This window comes from Helianthus annuus, chromosome 14 (genome assembly GCF_002127325.2).
Source record: "Helianthus annuus cultivar XRQ/B chromosome 14, HanXRQr2.0-SUNRISE, whole genome shotgun sequence".
Lineage (NCBI taxonomy): Eukaryota > Viridiplantae > Streptophyta > Magnoliopsida > Asterales > Asteraceae > Helianthus > Helianthus annuus.
In genome coordinates this window covers 148,169,256-148,180,855 of record NC_035446.2, presented here as the reverse complement: position 1 = coordinate 148,180,855, position 11,600 = coordinate 148,169,256, and positions in this window count along the sequence as shown.

The following is an 11,600-nucleotide window of genomic DNA, read 5'->3' as shown; positions in this document are numbered from 1 at the left end:
ATTCTTGCAGCTCAAAGGGAACTGGCTGAGATTCAACTTAATTCCCACATGAAGCTAATTAGAGTTATGGTTGAAGCAAGATACAAAGACACAAAGGCTGACATCAAGGGCATAAAAGAATGCATTGTGGTACTACCCCTGCACCTGTGTTTAAAAAAGACGATGAAGATGATGCTGAAAAGAGGGAAAAGGATTTCATGAAAAACTTTGGCAAACCAACAACAAGGAACCAGCCAAAATAAAATCCCAAGCCTGCCAAGCAAACTTCTGCAAATCTCCTGAAAAAATCTGATATTGGTAAGAAAAAGGGAATTGATGATACCGTTAACAAACAGACAGATAAGGAGATTGAACGAAAGCAGAAGAGGAAGCATGCAAAAGAGGAAGATGAAGTGCTCAACATTGGAACCTCAAATAGAAGAAAATCACACAAACACAACAAATCTCCTATTGTCATATTTCCTAAACCAATATCACCATCAGAAAAACCAACCACTGCTGCGAAACTTAAAACCACTGCTGAACCTAAGAAGCCAGATTCTGATACACCTAAAACAAAACTCTCACCAGAAAAACCACATGTCAAAAAGCAGAATACAAAATCCCCGTCACTACTGTCTACCTCCACTGAAACAATTGTTGATGCAACAAATGTTTCAACACATGTTAAGACAACAGCGGTTGAGACACCAGTTGTTTCAACAGTTGTTAGTCAATCCACCGATTCTACCCAATTTCAATTCCCATCACAATCAACCCTTACACTCATAGCACGTTTTTCTTCCCTAACTCATCCTTCTCCAAAATCTGTTTACACAAGAAAGAGAAAATTCATGGTACATGAAGAAGAGAAGGAAGAAAAAGATATACCCGCACCAATTCCGTTATCAGCTACTCCATTCATTCAAACTTCACCAAAACCATTCGTCCCACCTCCGTCAACAAAAATCAACCCATTGGCAGTAAGTTTCCCTCTGGAACTGCTTGCAGTTCAAGATGAAATGACTCAATTTTACACAGAGGATGATCCATCCAAAAGAACCTTCCCATCTCTTCATGGATTCGAAACTCCAAAGAATATTTATGAATATCTGAAGCTAAGGGGCAAGCAAGCAGAATATATAGCAAAAGAAGAGTGTAAAGGGCTAGGAGACATTAAGTTATCAGCTCACATGCAACATTGGCTTGGTCAAGTCAAGAAGTTGGAAGATTTTGCTAGAGACCTGAGTAAGAATATGTCAAATCTGTCACCAAATGCTGAGCTACAAAAGACATTAAGGAATGATTTCTTGAACATTATCATGGATACCAAGCCCTACGAAGCCTACAGGTCTGATTTCAACAACTGTCCCCTTGAAGCTCTTAATGAGGAAGTTAATAGAATTGAAAAGATGAATAAAGATCCTCAAATGCAAAAATCTGCTCCCAACTGGAAACAATACAAAAAGGTTGAAGTGGATGAAATGTTGAAGTACAAGAGAATGAGGGCAGAACTTGTAGCAGCTAAGTTTGGGACTGCTAGACAAATTGGAAAATGGTCTAGGCAGTATATTGATCGAGCTTACAATAAGCTAGAAGAGCGAAGAAAGACAGATCCATCCCTTCCTAAAAAGCCAGTATACAAAGATGAAACCACTGTTAGACGTCGGTAGACCATTACATCTAAAAAGTTGTTCTCATCAGCAGATGTATCCATTGCTACCTTAAACCAAAGAAAAAGACAACAACTGATGGATGAGGAAGATGAAAAGAGAGAAGCTGAGTACAGAAAAGAGTCTATCAGAAATCAGTTACAATATGGATTGGATGATGCTTCGTTGCAATTACAAGCTCAAGTTGCTCAAACACTTCAGAAATTGGCAAGCAGGCCTGAATCGCCAAACTTCTCTCAAATAAAACTTCTCCTAAGAAACCCATCAGACCCAAAAATACTAAAGTGGAAGTCTGACAAACAGACCCATGAATTGACTTTGATCAAGTCTGATGGTAGTGTTGAAAAGATATCAAGGGAGAATGCACTTGGTCTGAATCCAGTTGACCTCCAAGATCTTTTTAACCTTCAGCTTGATAGGGATGAAGATGATACTGATTCCTTGGATTTTGAGCTCCAATTCAAAGGGCAAATCCGGGAAAGGTTGATGAGAGAATAAAGATCTGCTGATTCCTTGATTTAGTTTTGCTGAAAGTTGTTGAGGCAGGTGATTGTGTGTTTATAGTTAATGTTTGTTGAACCTTAAGTTGAATTCAAATTCTATTAAGTTTTATTAGACATCTTTTATATATATGTACCTATGTCTATAAACAATTTATATTGTCTTTTTGGGTAAACAGTTAAATTGTCAATGGGTGGATATGCGTTTTTTTGGATAAGAGAATGGCAATAATTGTATGTAACTGATATATTAACCGATAATCTATGTTTATAGTTGCCTTTTAGCTATAATAGATAACACGTTTTGGTATAATATCTACACATGTATCTATATGTTCTATCAATATGTGTTATGCATGGTTTTCTAAGAAACAACCCGTGTTTGCACACGGGTCTTACCGCTAGTATATTAAAAAAATCAAATCACCATTCATCCTCGTTTGAATATAATATAATATAATATAATATAAGAGAAGGATATTATGATATTTAGATATGATTTATTTATTTATATGAGTTTGATTTTGTGTTATCAATCTTCTGGAAACAAAATGAAATCACAATCTTCACAACACATTTCTTAATGTAATCATTCAAGTTTTTTGCTTTGGTTAAGCTAACTAGTTTTATTGTGAACATGTAATGTAGATCTAAGAGTTAAATCAGAGTGTGTGCTAGTTAGCCGGTATAATAATTCAAGTGTTTTAAGATTTTTTTAGTATTGTTTGTTTTTAAGTTTTAATTATTTTATTATTATATTTTTAACTGATTTTAGATTTTTTCTCTTATAATTTTTAAGATGCGATAATTTATTTAATTTTGAGTATGTTGTTACGACATGTCTATATTTATCTACGTCTCAATATTTTTTTAGGAAACCGAGTGTGAGTGGTAATGTATAAGTAATCGAAGCACAAACGTATATTTCATCACGTATACGACATGCTAATTTTGATTTTCGGTTTGCTAAAAGTTTTTTTCAAAATCAAATTGATAAATATAATTGATCTTTTAGTTCTTCACAGTGATCAACTTGAAACGATACCATGCGAATAACTTCGGTAGCGGTATATGGAATCTTTTTTATATTGTAAATTGTAGCGAGTATGAATACCGTACTGGTACCGTAACAAACTGAACTTACATCGTCTGTTCTTTACCATGACGAATTGAACTGATGTTGTGCGAACAATTTTGATAGTGGTATACAATATCTTTTTTATATCGTCAACTATAGCGAGTGTTGACACAACACCAGTATCGCGATGAACCAGACCGAACCTATATCGTCACGTTAATTTCAACCTAACACATCGGTATATGTATCCATATCATCAAAATAGTACTGATATTCGTTTCCGAACATTTACTGATATTCGTTTTTATGGTCTTCTATCGATGTAAAATATATGTGATATCCTTTTGGGCATATCATGAATTTAATTTTGGGTTTTATCTTCCGTTTGCTATATCGAGTGCCAATACCGTACTTATAACGTAATAAATATAACTGAAACTATGTGAATTCTCGCCGCAACTCAATGGGGAATTCTACTAGTTTGATTTAATTCATTATAAAAATACAATCCTTATTATATAATAAATGATTTCAAAGAAGGTCACGTGTCACTACCAGAATTACTCTCTCACATTAAACTTTTACACTTATTTTAATTTCAATATCATATTGAATTTTTACAATATAAGAATAGGGGGATGTTCATTTGAGAAGAAAATTAAATTGAGAAGAAAAAGAAAAATGGTACAATTATAAAACATTAAATAGTTTTTCTCTCATCTCATTTATTATTATTTTTGACTAATTAATTAGTCATAAAGACTATCATCCTCCATACTAAAATTTTTGTCTAGACACATCAAAATTTATCTTACACATACTGAAATACTGAATTTTATCCTACACAACTCGTAATTCATCCTATACACCTCATAATTTATCCTACACTTTAAATTTATTTTTTTCTTCTTTGAGAAGATATATTTTTTTGAAAATAAGTTACAAATTTAATTTAGTTAGCTATTAAAAAGAAAGACTAACAATTAATGATCTATCTAATTTTACCAATATACCCTTACACTCATATTAAATACAAAAATCAAATGAAGTAAATGAAGCATTGTTATTGGTTGAAGTTTGTTCTTTTTTATTCTTACAAAAAAATTATTCTTATTTGAACCCTCCACTATATATACATGTTAAATCTTATGGTTTAATCCAAATCTTATTAAACCTTGAAAAATTATATATAAACCTCCATGAATAATGATTTCAATTTATCAATAATATATAGTTTTAATTATTATAATTAATGATTCCAAAAAAATGTCACATGTCACAATCAAAATCACTCTCCCACTTTTATCTTTTATAATAGTTTTAATTTAAATATTAATTTGTAATTCTTACAAGATGAGAATATACATGTTAAATCTTACCGTTTGATCCAAATCTTGTTAAAACCCACACTATGAATGTTTGTTATATATTTGGTTGATTTATTACTAAAAGCTATGATTAAAAGACTAACAACTTAAGAAAAATATATGATTTTAATAGACATACTACCCGTGCATTTATTATAATATGGATTATGTTCTAAATGTATTTTATGATTGTTATAAATATATTTTATGATATGACTATCCACATGCCTAACTCCCATTGGCATTTAAGTTGTGTTGAATGATTGCCCTATAAATAGTGGCTTTTGTATTTCATACATACACATGAATAAGAATGAGTTCTCCTATTCTCTTTCTCTCTTACTTTCTATAATACTTGTTCTTTATGTTAATAGTTATACGTTGGTTGCTAGTATGTCGTTGTTTCACAACACGTTATCAGCACGAGACTCTAAACACGGAATTCTGATAATTCACATCCAGGTCGTCATCAAAAATCAAAGTTCTCAAAAGATTATTAGTCGGTGTGACTATCCTACAAGTAAGTTTTATTTTGATTCATGGGATTTATTAATTATTAATCTTGTATTACTTATCCATATTAAATCTTTGGATGATTAATTTATATTTTCAATTTCAAGCATCCAAAAGCCATCATACATATTACCATAAAAATATTGAAAAGAAATTTTTGAATATCATAAAACAAATCTTTTGGATCAATATTGAAGATTTCAATCATTGAGATGTTATTTAATTAATTTGAACAAATCAAAACGGTGCTAACAAAAACAATGGTTTCTATAAAATTTTTGGTTGATATATTTAGTATTCTAATCAGAAAAAATTTGATACAACCTTATAAAAAAAAGGTAGATGTTGATCCAATATTAAAAAAAATTAAAAAAAAGGGGATTCGTATAATGTGGACTAGATTTTTTATGTAAATTTCAGTAATTAATTATTAAGGTGTCAGTAATTAGTAATTTTTGCATGATCTCTAAATTTTAAATAAACATACTTGGGTTGTCTTATATCCCAATAAATATGAGTATTATTCACATTGATCTCCTCACATGATCGCTATCGATAAACTAAAATGTTTACAATCTAGTGATGCTCATCTGCATATTCTTTGAGCCACCATGATCATATATTTATCCTTCTTTATTAACCCTGTTAAGCTGTAAATAAAATTGTTGAATTAGTTTGATTTGAAGATGTTAAATATTAACCCTGTTAAGTTATAAGTAAAACTGTTGAATTATTTTGATTTGAGGAAGTTAATTTACAATCTAGAGAATATTATATGTGTTTTTAGAACTCATGAAAAATAATTAAATTCAATATCACAAAGTATGGAACTCAATATTTATGAACTAAACAGTGCAATTGTATTAGGTATATCTGCTTGTATTAGTGGTAAGATATAAATGATGTATATACTATATTTCATTTTGTAGAGTTTATAATTTAAATGGATTTAGTGATGTTATATGATTAAATATTTGGTTATACGTTTATTTATGCATAAACCAATTGTATTCTTAAGAAATTAAAGAACACTTTAAATGATATTAATGTTGGTTAATGCTTAAAATTAAAATCATTAAATATCATTTTTCCCATCATGTTGGTTAATGCTTAGAAATTAAAGTCATTGAATATCATTTAATTCATTCTTTATTAATTTTATTATATTATTAATTATGTTATGAATACATCATTAACACATCCTTAACTCCTATGTTATGAATACATCATTAAGAGTGACTATGTTATGAATACATCATTAAGAAGTGATAGTGACTCTCCATTATAACGTTTGATGGAGATGAATTTGTAGTATACAATAGTTGACAGATTATTATACTATGAAAAAGTCTGTTTAGTATTTAATATGTTAATGTACATTCACTTCCGATGTGTAAAACTTGTATTTAACATATAAATTTTAATATGATTGTTCATAACAATTTAACTAGAAATACAATATGATAAGTATATGTTTATAGTGTTCTTATTTGATATATAAGAATAAGAAATTTGGTGCTTTATATGGCATTACATGAAATGTTATCATATAATTTTTAATCCGTTTGATGACAAGTTATAGCTATATATTTTAGTAGTAAAAAAAAAAAATCATATATTGATTTACTCATCTTTCTTTATAAATGTTATCTTACTATTAATCAAGATGCATGATTTTATTGTGGCTTTCATCATATAGAACACCACTAATTTGAAAGCTAACGCACACGATGTCGATAAATTAGAGCATAACCTATAATAATAGGCTTATCACTATTGCAATTTATTGCGTCTTTTATATGCTTTAATTTATGTAGATGATATGTTAAATAAAAAAATATATATTTCTTAGAAGTGATGAAAAAATATTATTTCATAAGGTTGTGTCATAAGTCATTTCTTATAGAGACATAATATAAAGTGATGCATTGTATAATCATCACCTTTACATATTACCATAAACCTTTTTAATAGTGTTCTTGATATATTTTAATATTCAATCATGACAGTAAGGCAAATTAATTATATGTATTTTCTTATATTGTATTTGATGAGAAGACATCTTATATCAATTATATATTGTACAATTTGACTTTGTACATTAATATGCCATTGTTTATGTACATAAACAGTCTTCAATGAAGCAGCTAAATTAAAGTTGTCTATATGATCACATGTTATAAACATGATTGAATAATGATCAAGATTTATTTATAATATGACATTCGAAGTTTCAAACTCACTAAAGCTTATTGTAAATTTTTTGATGCTTGTAAGATTTTGGACTGATAAATCTTAATGATTCGGTCATATAATTGATGTTATGTGGTGAAAAGATTAGTTATACATGTGGAATAAAACAATTTCCACTTGTCAAACCTCAAATGCGCTCTTGATATATAAGGTTTGAAACAGTCATTATGAAAGTTGTCTAACTCTATTCCATTCCTTGAAGAGAATGTAATGAAAAATATATATCATAATCCATTGAGCAAAACAATTTGCATCGTTAAATATCATTAATTGTTAAAGAATATATATAAAGTTTGAACAACAAGCATGAAAATTATGTGGTTCTAATCCATTCCCTAATATGAATGTGATGATGATCAATTCAAAGGTTATGATCATAAACATAACTAAGAAAATTGTAATGATGCCACCATGAATGTTGTATGGGAGTATAGCAAATATGGCCAGAAGACTATATTAGAAGTTACTAGAAATGATACTAATTTTCCACAATATTCCATTAAATCAAATATGGTGAGTAACCAGAAGTTACTATAATATTTATACGTTCACCACATGGCATTACCAAATAGGTCATCATGATAGCATCATGATATGCTAAACAAGCAAACATGCTAATCGGCACCTTAGCACCTCTAAGTAATCTAAAAATATTGCTCCCGAAATGGCTTATCATATGTCTAGTTAGTTTTTTTTTGTGGCAAATAAATTTTTATGCCCTTCCAAACAATAAACTCCTACAAACAATCCCTCTTATATGGGACCATTGAAATGTACAGTTGTGTGGATTGTGGCATTCATACATGGTTACATGTGAGTTTTTAGCTACCCGTATGTAGCATATGCCCAACACTATGGAACATTGTTTTTTTTACATGGTTTAACATTGTTCTTTGACAACCAAATTGTAGGGACAATTGTTGGGCACAATGTGAAATATAGTGAGAGGCATACGTAGTCGAGACAGAATTCGTTGGTTGATTATATCAATTCAAAACCAATTGCTTATCACAAATACTCCCCATTACAACTGGTCTCCTGAAGAGAACCAAGTTTCCATTTTTTTATATATATTTTGTTGTGTAACCTATGTACCAATAGCACCACCATAACATATAAAATGGGATATGTACATCGTATTCCCAGTCTTAGGGGGAGACAAGAAAATGAAAGACTGGTAACATAAAAAAATGCATCATATTATATATCGACCCCAGAAGTGGTCAATGCAAATCTGAAGTCCAAAAGAAAGAGCGTGTATTTGCAAATAATAACAAATGAAATACAAGATGCATTCACTAACACAAATAATGTGATAAAGTCACATATACCAGCTTAAACTTATCTGCTCGAATGGAAGTACTCACAAAATGATTATCATATTAATAAATTGTGAGAGATAAACCGGTTCCAAAAAAAAAAAAAAAAAAAAAAAAAAAAAGGATAAAACCCACAAACATAAAAAGAGCAGAGTAACGCAGTTGGTGTAACCACAAAAGAGGTGGCACACAAAACACCATACGTGGTTGCATACAAAACCCCAGAAGTGGTTGCATACTAAACCTTAAAGAAGGTTGTTGTCAAAACCCCAAAAGAGGCTAATGGAGTTCTAAAAGAAACTCTAGTACCAAACAAATATGAGATCGCGATGAATTATGTACGAAACAAGTACAATATGGAACCGTAATGAAACACGTGTAAAATGATATATTTGATTATGCTATAGCAATAGATGTAATCGATGAAAAAAAAAGATTACATATATAGAAAGTGTGCAAGAGTGTACGCACACAAATAGCCAAAATGGCTACATGACTTAAGGTTGAACTAAATTTGCTCGACAAACTAAACGTTTTCGAACCAGCAGTTCGAACACCCATAGACGTCAAACCAGTAGGTTATAAATGGGTGTCTTTAAATAAAAGGAAACGTAAATAATGAGTTTTTGCGATGTAAGGCCGCATTTTAACATAAAGATTTTTCCCAAATCCCAGCAGTTGATTACGAGGAAACGTATACCCCTGTAGTGGATGCGATAATCTTTAGATGTTTAAGCGGCCTCGCAATTTCAGAATGACTTCAGATAAAACAACTTATGGATGTCATCACCATATACATGTATGAGATAATTGCAAATGACATCTGTATGAAAACCCCCTGAAGGATTAAAAATGCTCAAAGCATTATGAAACAATAACCCCATAGGTGTTATATATATATGAATCTTAAAGGAAACTACTCGTATGTGGTACAGTGGACTATACTCTGAAAAGAGAGGTATAATTTTGATAAAATGAGCTACATCAATTTAAACAAGATTTCACTCTTACAGTGATAATGTAAACATCATCGAGAGGGAACTCTCAAACTAAAGAGGAAAATTCTGAATGACCTTTACAAAGTGTAGTTATTCTCGACCTGTAGATCGAGTATATATGTACTATTTTTGCTCATCAATCTGACTACATATAGAAGATGTCATATAGAAAAAGCTCATTCATTGAGTACATGAACAATTGCCTGATCGCTTAACATAGAAAAATATTCTTATCAACCCAAGAAAGGGATGTTGAACTACTTAGTCAAAAAGTACCATGGCTAAAGTGCAATTGTGCATTAACTTAACTTTCTAGCTATGCGTGATAATATATATTTTTTATTTGAATTTATCAACATGATATATCATATGTCCAATGAAGAGACATTTGAATGGTAAAGCAGATATGTCGATACCCTAAAGGTAAGAATGATATGTGTCTATATTTTACTAACCCATGAAAGCTAGTTCTGTTAGTCTTGTAGATATAAAGAATGTAACACAAATAGTCTTGGATCTTATGGTATTTGTTCGCAAGAGAAAGCACTAGAAGTCTCACAAGAAGATTTTACAATATTACTCAATATAAAGGATTGCACTTCAAGGCATCAAACGACAAATCATTCTACAAAATTTTTGAGCAACTTTCGAGGATGATGGACACACTTTACTTAAAGGATACATATTATAATGAGGGGGAGATTTATTCAAGTTGCACACTCTTTTTCCCTTGACTAAGTTTTGTCCCATTGGGTTTTCTTAGTAAGGTTTTTAATGAGGCAACATACCTGATCCAGAAGTATTAGGGGGAGACAATACGCGCTGCACTCTTTTTCCCTTAGCTGAGGTTTTGTCCCACTGGGTTTTCCTAGCAAGGTTTTTAACGAGGCAGCACTACCAAGCGTATAATACATTGTTTTCTTTTATCATGCGGATAGTCAAGGGGGAGTGTTCTAAATGTATTTTATGATTGTTATAAATATATTTTATGATATGACTATCCACATGCCTAACTCCCATTGGCATTTAAGTTGTGTTGAATGATTGCCCTATAAATAGTGGCTTTTGTATTTCATACATACACATGAATAAGAATGAGTTCTCCTATTCTCTTTCTCTCTTACTTTCTATAATACTTGTTCTTTATGTTAATAGTTATACGTTGGTTGCTAGTATGTCGTTGTTTCACAACAGATTATTTATTATTGTTATTTAGGGTTATCTATACATATAATAAAGTAAATCATATGGGGGACACATGTCGCTCTATGAGATGATCTCAACAATTTTTTCCCGCCTAAATAAATAGATATAGATAATATTTGTTAATAAGATTTAATAAAAAATATATTATTTTAATCCATAAATTTTATCTTTTTATCTTTTACCCTAAACAAATAGATATAGATAATATTTGTTAATAAAATTCAAATAAAGAATATATCATAAACAAATATATATAGATAGTAGTAAAAGTGAGTAAAAAAGAATCAAAATAGTTGCATCTTTATTTAGGGAATATTGGATTTCAATAATAACAACTATTCGTCGTTGGCTGCAAACAGTCCCAACTTAAAAAATAACCACTGGCAGTCCCAACTATTAACATATTGGCCTCCAATGGACCCTGACTAACAGAACCCTAACGCCGTTAGTCTCCGGTACCAGGAAAAGTGTTTTTGGCCAAAAAACTTATTTTTGGCCTAAAAACTCATTTTTTTTGTCCCAAACCTGTTTGTAACCTTATTACTTATTTTAGGAACCTTTTTCTACTAAAAGCACCAATTATGAGGTCGACGTAAATTCTTTCATCGCCGGAAAACTTCTTTTTGTCTTGAAAACTCAAGTTTTTTGCTGGAAAACTCAACATTTTCGTCCCAAACCTTCTTGTAACCTTAGATCAGATCTTTAGGAACCTTT